This window comes from Pinus tabuliformis, chromosome X (assembly GCF_031772625.1).
Source record: "Pinus tabuliformis cultivar Carrire ecotype Pingquan chromosome X, CPIR1, whole genome shotgun sequence".
NCBI lineage: Eukaryota > Viridiplantae > Streptophyta > Pinopsida > Pinales > Pinaceae > Pinus > Pinus tabuliformis.
The window spans coordinates 446,323,115-446,336,573 of NC_142308.1; positions in this window are offsets into that span (position 1 = coordinate 446,323,115).

Here is a 13,459-nt window from a genome sequence, read left to right on the forward strand (position 1 = left end):
CTCCTCCTTCTCCACCTCCACCTCCTCCTCCTCCTCCACCACCTCCTCTTCCCCCACCTCGAAATCCAGATCTGCCTCTACCTCCTCCTCAGCCTCCACCTCCTCCTCCACCTCCTTTGCCTCTTCCTCCTCCTCTGCCTCCTCATCCACCACCACCATGTCCTCCTCCTCCTCCTCCTCCTCCTCCACTTCCACCTTCATCTCCTCCTCCTCCTCTTGTGCCTCCCCATCGACCACCACCTCTAAATCCACCTCCACCCCCTCCTCCTCATCCTCCTTCCCCCCCTCCACCTCCACCTCCACCTCCTCTACCACCTCCTCCTCCTCCTCTGCTTCCTCCTCCTCCTTCTCTTGCTAAACCTCCACCTCCACCTTCACCTCCTCCTCCACCTCAACCTCCACCTCCACCTTCACCTCATCCTCCACCTCCACCTCCAATTGCACATCCTCTTCCTCTACCTCCTCTTCCACCTCATCCCCCTCCACACCATTGTCATCATCATCCTCCGCATCTTCCTCCTCCACCTCCACCTATACCTCCACCACCACATCCACCAATAGCCCCTCATCCACCACCTCCTCCTCCACCTCCACTTCATCCTCCCCCTTATCCACCTCCACCACCTCCTCCTCCTCCTCTGCTTCATCCTCCTCCTCCTCCCCCTCCATATCCATCTCCACCTCCTCCTCCTTCATCTCCATGTGCACCTCCTCCTCCACTACCTCCTCCTCCTCCTCTTTTCCCTCCCCTTTCTCCTCCACCTCCTCCACCACCTCAACCTCCACCTCCTCCTCCTCCTCCACCTCCACCTCCTCAACCACCACCACTTATGCCTCCTCATCCAAAACTCAACCTCCACCACCTCCTCCACCAACGACATGACATCCTCCTCTTCCTCCTCCTCCTTAAGCTCCACCACCCCCTCTACCTACTTCTTCTTGTCCACCTCCTCCTCGAATACCTTTTCCTCCTCCTCCTCCTCCTTCTCCTCCTCCTCTGCATCAACCACCATAACCACCACCACCACCACGACTTCCTCCTTCTCCTCCTCCCCCGCCTCCTCCTCCTCCTCCTCCTCTACTGCCATCGCCACCTCCACTTCCATTTCCTCCATTGCCACCTCTGCCTCTTGCTCCTCGTCCTCTGGCCGCACATCCTCCACTTCCACTACCTCCTTCCCTGCTACCTCCTTTTCCGTCTCCTCCTTTGCCTCCTCCTCTACCTCTTAATTTGCCTTCACCGCCACCGCTGCTACCTTCAGTAAGAGGGAGATTGGATTACATCACCCCTTATTAAAAAGGATTGGCAATTGTGTTTTTCGATTTCATGTTTCATGCACTAGAACAAGAATAAAAACCATAAGTCTAGGTGAAGGCCATGAAGATAAATCTAAGCACAACATTCTTTTCTTTAATTTGGAAGAAAGAATGGAGGATTGGGTAATCATCTTACATCTGAGGCTCTTTGAGGATGTGTAGTGCATCCAAGACAAGATTAGGAAAGAGGACCTACTTTATTTTAGGGTTGGGAACCATAGATAAGAATAGTCATATAAGGTCATACTCAGTGAACACCTGGGTGGGTATGTGCCTTGAGAGACAATGATTAATGTGTCTATAATCATTGGTCTTTCTAACATTGTGCTTTGATATAATGAGAGATAGAGTTGTCAGTCAAGACCTTACTGTGGAAACAATGTTGGTTACTATGATGCTATACATATGGGTTACCAATCCGATCCTTCTTATGATAAATTGTTCAGATTGATAATGACCAAGTACCATTATAAATACCTTCCTACTTAAGAGGGAGTGTTGAAGAAAGAGTAATTAGGTTCAGTATTTACAAAAGTAATTTTGATCTTTGTACTTTTCATGAAAACAAATATTATTTCTGTAAATTATAAGAATGAGTTTCTTTCTCATTTCATAGGTCTAGGAAAGTCAAAGAGTCAAAGTTATGTATAAGGAGCTCTTCTCGAGCCTATGTGTAAATGTATACTAGTCTGAAAACCCCCCAAGACAATCGCAAGAAGAATTATACAGGCTAAAGGATGAAGAAGACAATCATGTTGGCCTCAAGTCATATATATAAATGTCATGTCGGCTCAATAAAAGAGACACATCAGTTCACATTAACAAGCCAGCTAAATATGGGAGCCTAACTACTATAAATAGGCGGCCAAAGTCACCACAAGAACCACAAAATTTTGGATTCTATCTAAACTTCAGATAAGTGTAGGCATTACACGAGGTACAAGATCTTATATGTCTCAAAAATCTCAGGGATGATTACATTAAGGAACCTTGGATACCTTTGATGTTTTCAAGGGCTATTACAGTGTGTATTTTAGAAATCAAACTGTTGTATTTTCGGCCTCCTTATAGTCTCACATTCATCAACATCACAAAATAATAGTCTCGGCATACTTGTGAATGGAAGGGTCCTACAGTGACACTCTTTGCCTTAACCTACACTCTAGATGTCATTATAGTCTCGACATAATTACCAGTGATCTCAGTAATACATTCCAGCATTCTAGACTCATTCAAGATTTTGGTAAAGTAGCATTGGTGGTGCCGGACATGATCACTATCTCGGTGCAGCTCACATATAAAATATCTCGTTGATATGGTGATGAAACAATGATATAGGTGGAAGTACAACCAATGGTACAAATGCAAGAATCTTTGTGGAACTATGATTTTTATGAAACCAGCTCACAAAAAGATAGAAAACATAGATCAACACCTTAGAATTCAGCCTCTTTGAGGGGGCAACCTCCTTTACATTACACAAATGAATGATTCTTTGATGATTCAAATGACAAAACCTCCTTTCTATATATAGGAGTCTAAGGAGTCACAATATAACCCAGCTGACCTAACAATAATAATATAAAGGCACAAAAATAACAATAGAGGGATTCTATGGAGCATAGTAATAACAATATGGGGACAATAGGGGCACAACAATATTAATAAGGGATATAACTACAATAGTAATGGGGTAATCACTAGTATTATAGGGACCTAACATCCCCCTCTCCTTCAAAAAAGTGTTGTCCTCAATGCTTGAGTAGTTCTGGATGCTTCTGTATAAAATTCTCATCCTCCCATGTGGAATCTTCAGCGGATAAGTTCTTCCACTTGATAAGATACTCCAAAATTGATCGACTTCGTAGTTGTCGAGTTCTTGTCTCTGTGACTGCTTCCGATTCCAATATAATTTTTCCTTCCTAGTAAAGTTTTGGCAATATTGTTTGAACTGGGAGCTTGTCACCTATAACCTTCTTTAAACATGAAACATGGAAAACTGGGTGCACTCGAGAAGCTACAGGAAGCTCTAATTTGTATGCCATAGTACCAATCATTTGCAACACCTTGTACAGACCATAATACTTTGGTGATAATTTATTATCCTTCTTAGCTTGCTTGAGGGACATTTCTTTATATGGCTGTAGCCGTAGGAATACCCAATCACCTACATCAAAACTTCTTTCACTGCAATATTGATTTGCCTGTTGTTTCATTCTATTCTATGCCAACACGAGGTTATCCTTTAAGAGTTGGAGGACTTGTTGTTGATGTTCGATGTGATGTTCCACTGCTTGAACCTTAGAATTTTCTCTTGAATATGATGTGATGGATGGTGGCTGATATCCATAAAGTGCCATAAATGGGGTCATTTTTGTTGCTGTATGGAAGGAATTGTTATGCCACCATTCAGCTAGAGGCAACCATTTGACCCATTGTGTTTGTTTATTAGATACAAAGCAATGAAGATATCCTTCCAAACATTTTTTTACTATCCCAGTTTCCCACCAGATTGAGGATGATAAGATGAGCTATGAGCTAATTGAGTATCGAGACAAGAAAATAATTCTGTCCAAAAATTTCTAGTGAAAATGGGATCTCTTTCACTTACAATAATCTTTGGGTTTCCATGTAGCTTTTGAATTGTTTCCATAAATGTAGTAGAAACTATACTGGCTTTAAATGGATGTGATAATTCACAAAAGTGTGCATACTTGGTAAGTCTGTCAACTACCACCATGATGACACTCTTTCCCTCAGACTTTGGTAAAACTATGATAAAATCAATTGAAATCTCCTCCCAACGTTGGCTTGGAATGGATAAAGGTTGTAATAGACCCGGGGTCTTAATTGTTTCAACTTTATTTTGTTGGAAAACCAAACATTCTGCCACAAACTTTTGAATATCTGATTTAAGGCCATCCTAAAGGAATTCCTTCTTAACCCTATGGTAAGTTTATAAAAATCTTGAGTGCCCTCCTAAGGGAGAAGTGTGCAATTCCATAAGAATCTTTTGTTTGAGTTGGGAATTCTTAAAAAGGTATAAGCGATCTTTGTACCATAATGAATCATTTTTCCAGCTAAATGTATCAGATGTACTAGAATCTTCCTGTAACTTTTGAATAAGTGCCCACACTTCTTCATCATTCTTCCATTCCTCCCTTGCTTCGTTTATCCAATCTTCTTGGATAATAGAAATGGCAGACAACAATGCTTCCACATCCTCATCCTTTCTTGAGAGTGCATCTGCCACCACATTTTTCTTCCCTTTTTGTAAATGATTTCAAAGTCATAACCCAAAATCTTTGTGACCCACTTTTGTTGCTCTTGAGAGGATAATCTTTGTTTTAAAAATTATTTAAGGTTATTATGATCCGTTTTTACCTTGAAGTGTCTTCCCATTAGGTAGGGTCACCATTTCTTAAGTGCATGTAGTATTGCCAACATTTCCTTCTCATAAATAGATTTGTTTAAAAACTTTCCCTTGATTGGATGACTTTCAAAAGCAACGGGTCTTTCATCTTGCAATAAAACAACACCAATTCAATTTCCTAAGACATCACATTCCACAATAAAGGTTTTTGTGAATTTCAGTGTAGCTAAGACCCGTGCTTGGCACATTACCTCTCTAAGATGTTCGAAGGCCTTTGTTTCTTTTGGAGTCCATGAAAATGCATCTTTCTTCAATAATGTTGTTAGAGGTGCTGCTATTCACCCATAATTCTTAACAAACTTGCGATAATACCCTATCAACTTGAGAAATCCTCGTATATTCTTTATGGATGTGGGGATTTTCCATTCCTTAATGGCTTTAATTTTGCTATGGTCTACCTTAACTCCTTCATGAGATACAATATGACCTAGATATTCCACCTCTTGTACTCCAAAGAAACATTTAGATCTTTTAGCATATAATTGTTTCTCCTCCAATAGTTGTAGCACCCTGTCAACATGTTCATCATGATCCTTCCAAGATTTCCTGTAGATTAGTATATCATCAAAAAATACTAACACAAATTTTCTAAGGAAGGTTTGAAAATGGAATTCAACAAACCTTGAAATGTAGAAGGTGCATTGGTAAGGCCAAAAGGCATGACCAAAAATTCATAATGACCCTCATGAGTTCTAAATGTTGTTTTCGGAATGTCTTCAGTCTTCATTCTAATTTGATGATATCCTGAACGAAGATCCAACTTGGTGAAGTAAATTGATCCATGCAATTCATCCAATAATTCATCAATCACAGGAATGGGAAACTTAAATTTAATAGTGAGCTTGTTGAGCTCCCTATAATCCGGACACATGCACCATGATCCATCCTTCTTGTGCACCAATACTATTGGAGCGGAGAAAGAACTTTGACTAGGTTGAATTATACTAGCCTCTAGCATTTTTGCAACCATATGTTCAATTTCACTCTTTTGGGAATAGGGATATCTGTACGGCCTGATGTTTGGATGAAAAATTCCTGGAATCAGATGAATAGCATGATCATGATCACAAATAGGTGGGAGACCTTTGGGAGTCTCAAATACCTTGCAATGATTGTCCAAGACTTTTTGGAGATCTAGAGAAATAGATGATCTCAATGTGGAAACATCTAGTGAACATAATTGTGCAATTACACCTCTTTGTTCCTTTTTTAGAAGCTTTGTCATATCGTTAGAGTTGATTATCTTTCTCGGTTTCCCTGCAATACCCATTAATTCAACTTCCTTTCCTTCTGCAGAAAATTTCATGAAAAGTTCTTGAAAATTAAAAGCTTTTGTACTCAAGGATTGTAGCCATTGGACTCCTAATACAACATCAACACCTCGCATTGGAATGGAAAACATTGGGCTATTCAATACATATTCTCCCATTGATAGCTTGATATTATGGCACTTTCCAGAGAAATTTATTGTTCCTCCATTTGTGAACATCACTTGACACTCTGGTGTTGGATATAGGAAGCAATTCAATTATTTTTCTACCTTGTAATGAATAAAATTGCAGGTACTTCTTGAATCAATCAACACTATTACCTTTTTCTTCTTGATTTTTCCTTCTATATTGATGGTTTGAGTGGTAATTCCCACCAATGCATTACAAGATATAGTCATATTCATTTCTTCTTTATCTAGGCTTTGTTCCTGGAGTATATCCTCTTATTTTAACCTTTCTTGCTCCTTTTCTTCTTCTTCTTCACAATCTATGTAGAATAATTTCTTCTCAGCACACTTATGACCTTTAGTGTATTTGCTATCACAACTGCAACAAAGCCCTTTTTCTCTTTTTTCTTCCAATTGTTGTGGTGTCAACCTTATAGGTTGTGGAAGACTACGGGCAACAACACTTCCATCTTTATAGTTGTAAGTGGTATGCTTCTTGGTTGTCATAATTTTGCTTTCCATTTTTCTTGCTAACCTGAATGCCTTCTCTAATGAATTACGTTCCTAAAGGTGAACATCATGTTGGATATTATCCTTTAAAGTCCCTATGAACACATCAATCCTATGCTCCTCTAGAATAATTTTTACCCTTATGTTCAATTTTTGGAACTCTTCAATGTGCTCCATTATTGAACCCTTTTGTTTGAGACTTATCAATTGGCTAAAAAAAGTGTTGCTTTTTGTATCCTCATAATGTGCTCTCAATTCTTCCGTAAAAATTGCCCGAGTGATAATTTTTTTATGAGAGAAAGACATTAATACTATACAAATTGATTTGGTTCCAAATATAAAGTTGTAAAATGTACCTTTTGTATGTTTTGCACATTATTGAGATCGAAAAATTGCTCCATCTATAATATCCATGTTGCGGGATCCTTGCCATCAAACTTCCTCATATCGATTTTTGGAATATGGTGGGTCTTAGATCCAACATTAGAGTCTATGAAATCATGATTAACATTTATTTTTTTCACATCATGAGTTTCCTTTACTACCCTTTCACCATTTGTAAGTATTTCTTGTAGAAAATTTGTCAAATCTGTCATCAAATCTCCCATGTCTGTCTTCAAATATGCCATGTCTCTCTTCAAATATGTCTTCAAATCTATCTTCAAATCATCCATCTTAGCTTCCATGCCATTCATCTTAGCTTCCATGCCCTTTATCTTAGATTCCACGCCATTTATCTTAGCTTCTATTAGCTTTTGTGAGAGTGACATTTGTTGCACTTGGTCTTGTAATTTTGATATATCATGTAGCATTTCTTCCTCTTCTTCATGAGTCATGCTATAGCTTTCAGGTTGCTTACTAGGTGTTTGCATTTTATTTCCTCGGGGCATCAGTTACCGATAATAATGCTCTATTATGCCCTTTGAATTCCTTCAAAATGATTTTTCAAACCAAGCTTAAGAAAAAATATTAAAAAATCTACAATCCTTTTTTCACTTTGTAGGAGCTCGATATTGCCTTTGATGTATCTCTGTAATTTCAGATGATCCAGTTCCAAAATTGTGACCTGCAGTAGCCCTCTGTATCCTCTTTCTAATGTCACCAGTCTGATCCAAATTGGATTCTCCAAGGAAGAGTAATGCCAAATCTCCCACAGTGACCTGATTATAGAGTAGTTCAGTAGAGTGAACTTGTATGACATGGCACGTATCCCTGTTTCGACCTTTGGCTCTGAAAATATATATAAGAAACTACAGCTAGTCGTCTTTCTATACCTTCTTACGAAAATTCAATTTGATTCTCAGAGAGAATGTTATGACAATTTTCCCCAGATCACCTATCTGGAATGTAATTCAAGAGTCTGCAGAAAGACCAAATTCCTCAGATGATATCTCCACAAATATAGCACAAAAAGCTCTAAAATTCAGACCTAAGGTTCAGTGCGATTTTGTCTCAAATGGGTTTTTTTTCACTTCTGAAACATCGCAGAAAAAAGTTATAGCGAAAATGCCACGATGACCTATTTGGAGCAGTGAAAGCCTAGAATCCAAAGCTTTGATACCAAATGTTATGAAACTAGCTCACAAAAAGATAGAAAATATAGATCAACGCCTTAGAATTTAGCCTCTTCGAGGGCAACCTCCTTTACATTACGCAAATGAATGATCCTTTGATGATTCAAATGACAAAACCTCCTTTCTATATATAGGAGTCTAAGGAGTCATAATATAACCCAACCGACCTAACAGTAATAATATAAAAGAACGAAAATAACAATAGAGGGATTCTATGGGGCACAATAATAAAAATATGGGGATAATAGGGGCACAACATATTAATAAGGGATATAACTACAATAGTAATGGGGTAATCACTAGTATTATAGGGACCTAACAATGATGATGATCTCAGTGAGGCAACAATAATGATGACAATGATCTCTACATTAAGAAAATTATTGATGTATTGGTCTTCAAGTGGCTTAGTAGGTCAAGGGTCAAGGTCTTGGTATTAGTAAACTGGAATCTCTATAAAAATAATTGTGTGCAGGTTTTCCTCACCAACAGGGAGAGGTTTTGGCCCTGGCAAAAAGCCAACATCTTGTGTTGTTGTCTCTTGTATTTTGGTAACTTTTTGATGAAGTAAGAAATACAAACACTAATGATATCAAGATAAGATAGTGCTAATAAGAAAAAAGTTGAAATACCTTAGAAATAGTTATCATGATAAGAAGAATCATGTTAACTATATTTTCCCTAGATTCTTCAATAATTCAGCCCAAAACTGTGACGATTTTTTGACAAGTGATGGATGAGGATGATAGCTCTCAATGAGATAATTCTAATGCAATAAGAATAATCCAATTCTGAATTGTCATTAAGGAGTTACAATTTTTTTAAGTCAAAGTCTGGCTTTGCAGAAGAAGTGTCAAGGTCGGCTTAATGTTATTTAGGCTTCTGACAGCTTGTCAAGCCCTAGAATGATGTTGGAGGAGTGCTTATTTTAGTGTATAAATAGAAGGTATTGTGGAGTCATTTGAAAATCCTTTTGTGCAACACATACCTCTTTTGGAGATCTCATTGGAGAGGAGATTACCTATGTTCTAGGCTATAGATTTAAGGGCACATCAACAAGGAGTTTGAACTTCTATTTTTGTAGGGTTTTTGCAGGGTGACCAAGGGCTAAATTGGACGTTGTGTTTGCTGGTGGAAGGGCCAAGGCCCTGTTCTTATAGACCATAGCCAAGGCAGGGTCAGTGAGTGATTTGACGGGTAAACACGGGCTGGTTAAGCAATGTTTAGAGGGTCGTAGCCCTGTCCTTGGAGGTGGTAGCCCATGAAGGAGCAGGGAGGTTGTTTGGAGGCATTTTGGAGGGTGAAAATTCCTCCCAAGAGGCTATCGCAGCTCTAGCTTGGGTGTTGTAAGGGTCACATTATCTTTATGGAGACAGACCCTTGTATGTTGGCTGAAAACTACCCTAAAGGAGCAGCGTTATGGGGCAACATATCCTCGGGCGACAACCGCAACATAAGGGGATATTTGGGCCTATTTTGAAGGGTGGTTAGGGACTCTGGTTAGTTCCCTAACCAGTTACAGAATTCCAGCATTGAAAAAGTCTGAACAACAACATTTTGAGGTGCGTTGGGTCATTGTTTGTGACCAATATTGGATACGTTAGTTTGCAGCCCATGCGAGCCATTTTTTGGAGTTTCCTTGGGCATGAAGGAACTCCAACTATGAGAAAAAACACAGTGGATGGATGTCCTAGAAAAGGAAATAATGTTGATGCAGGAGATGATCCCTGTATCAATGGAGACATAGGACTCAAAATGTCATCATTTATATTGAAGTGCGGATTCAGATAAGGAAAATCTAAGAATGAATGAAGGGACCCAGCTAGCACTTTTAGCTACCACAGCTTCCGAGGGAGAATTTTGAAAAGTTAAAAGGAATAAATGGAGAAAAGGGTAACAAGTTTACCACCATTTTGGAGTTGTATTTTTGGTCTTTGTGATCATCAGTTTCGATTGGCAGGATTGAATGCATTATCAGAATCTACAACATGTAATTTTTCTTTCATTAATAAAATTATGATTTTTCCTGAGGAAGAAAGAATATATTAATTAAAAATAATTATAAAAGAATCTGATTTTAAAATACACATTGAATAGTATAGTCGTGGTTAAAAAAAAAAACAAAACAAAAACTTTGTCATTCATGATGGCATGGTCAATTACCAAAATAAGTGAAATTTTATTAAATTGAACATGGATAATTTAATGCAAAAATTCAAATCATTTTATGATTATCTCCTACATTAGATACCGTGGATGCTTAAAATCATCATAGAAGTTATTTGTATCAAGTTTGTCTGAAATTTCTTTAGTGACCTTCCATATGGTATATGATAACGAATGTTTTTTGTGTGTTCTGGAATTCATAGACGTAGAAACACAAACAAGAGAAAAGACAAAGAAGTAAATACATTAGATAAAATGAAAACACAAAAAATGAAGCTTACAAAAAAATACCATGGTCATTTATAAAAATAAATGAAATTTTGTTAAACTAAATGTTGATTTCAACATATATAGTTTAATACACATTCAATTAATTGGAAATGTAATTCTTGGATATTATATTTTGTGCGTGTAAAATCATGATAAATGTGACTTGGATCAATTTAATAGTCAATTTGGGCAATTACCATCCATACGACATATTCTAATGAAAGTCTTTCTCGTGTTCTAAAGTTATACACAAACAAGAACATAAACAAACAAACACATACATTATATAAAATAAAAATATTAGGTTGACAACTATATGTAACTTTGTAATTTTTTTGTTTGTACATTTTATATTTGAGTTTGAATTTTAGTAAAAGGGTTGAGGAAAATTTAATAGTACGTTTAAATTTTATATAGGTTTATTTTTAAATTTGTTATTTATATTTTCAATTTAATATACCATTTTAATTCTTTTCATTGTATAAAATAATGTGATATAATTTATTTTACTTTTTTCTCTATTTTATTATAAATTACTTTTCAAAATTTTAACAATATAGTTATTTTTCCCTATATCTTATTATTAATACCTATTTTCTAATATTTTTGCAGGGAAATGGAGAATGAAGATGATTGAGAATTATAGTTTCTGATTATTTATTTATTTATATGTAAAGTATAGTATTATTTCTAAACAATAACAATTTTTATTAATAAAATTTCTTTTTATTTAGAGGAAGTGGTTTTTTCTTTCTCTCTAAGACCTCTTTTGGCCTTAATCACTTATCCAATGCTTCCTCTTTAATGAATTTTCAAGAATCATGACACAAAAAGCTAAAATTATGAAGTTATGATTGGAAATAGAGTTATGAAGTGACAGGGGCGTTGAGCGTGGATCGAACACATGATCTTCATATATTCAGTCTGACTCTCTCTCAACAGAGATACAGATCGAACACACGACCTTGAAAGATATTCAGTGTGACACTCTCCCATACAGATACAGATCGAACACATCGAACACACGATCTTCATATATTCAGTCTCACGCTCTCCCAACAAACATACAGAGCCAACAACATTGGCGTTACCAATGAAAACACTATCCTCGAACAATTGGGCATGACCATAGTTTCGAAATCATCACATATTGGCTGGGTGAGATTGCGATGGTAAAATCCGCCTCAAACAGTGAGAAAACGGCTATGAAGGGAACGGTTCAAGAAGAAAGTCCATAAAAGCAAAAAGTTACCTAAATTGAGAAAGTACAGCTGGAAAAAGCAAAAAATAGCCTAAAATAAAAACAGAATATAAATTATATTTAGTAGAAAAAAACCACCCGTTAAATTAAAAAAACACAAACCAAAATATTTTAATTTTGAAATTTAGAGAAAGCAAATTAAAAAATTAAAAGCTAAATTTAAAATAAAAAAAAAATATAAATTACATTCAGTAAAAAAACCACCCATTAAATTAAAAAATTACAAACTAAAGTAATTTACCTTTAAATTTTAAAGAAATCAAAGTAAAAAATTAAAGGTTAAATTTTAAAAATTGCTTTTGAAGTAAAAGATTGGCAATTTCGTTATATCTTCGCTTGGTTGATATCGAACTCAATAAGAATTATATCTCTCTTTTCAGTATGTGGAGGAACAAGAATTATCTATCTATTTTTAGTATGGGGGAGGAACACAGAAAAAGAGGATGTGCTAATCTCGTAACTAGGACCTTATGGAAAGGTAGGTTTGATGCAAAGTTATATGATATGAAAACTAATTTCAAAGATAGAAAGAGCAAATAGTTGATGGAAAAGTAAAAATTATAAGTTAAAATTCAAAATAGCTTTTATTTTCTTTTGAAGTAAAAAATGGATAATTTCAAAGTTAGAAAGGCTCGCTATTTAATAGTTTTTGCAGTAAGAAAACACCAAATTTTAAAGTTAAAAAAGTAATGGTGAAATTTAAAAATGCAATGTGTAAATTGATTTCTTCAAAGTCAATAGAATATGCACAAAGTTAAAGCTTAAATTTGAAATGTCAATCTTTATCTCAGTGAGCCGTCAAAGTCATTATACATAATTTTTTTGCTAAATAATAAAATTGTCAAAATAAAATTTGAGTATAAGTTGTTAAATAAGAAAAAAATTATTAAAATTTATATGGCTTAACATTTTTCACTAATAAAATAACATTTTTAACTAATAAATAAAATCGTATATATTAATAATCCTATCATTAGTAATTAAAAAATAATTAATTTATATTTTTTTAAATACTTTTAGGTTGGAAAATTTAAATGATAAATATATAAATAAAATATTTATTTCAAAGTTTGAGCTAACCTATTTTTTTCAATATTTCTAAGAGCCTTGCAAAATATCAAAAACCTAGCTCCTAAACCACTGACGGTTTTTTTAAGTACAACAAAATAGTTATTGGATTAAAACAATGAGGGAAATCATAAGGAAACACACATTGGGTTTCCAAATAATATTTTGATCTGTAAAAATATATATTAATATATGTATCTATAAATTCACTAATTATAATGAATTTATTATTAGATATTTCTAGATATTGCACTATATATTAACCCCCACAAAATTGTTTCCCTTATTTAATGTAACATTTGACCGCTCTGACCAAAATATCTTATACAATATGTGCCCCTTAACCAAAAACCATTATGAATGTCAAAACACTAATATGACCCATAACCGCTAATTTACTGTGATCACTCATACTCTTAGAT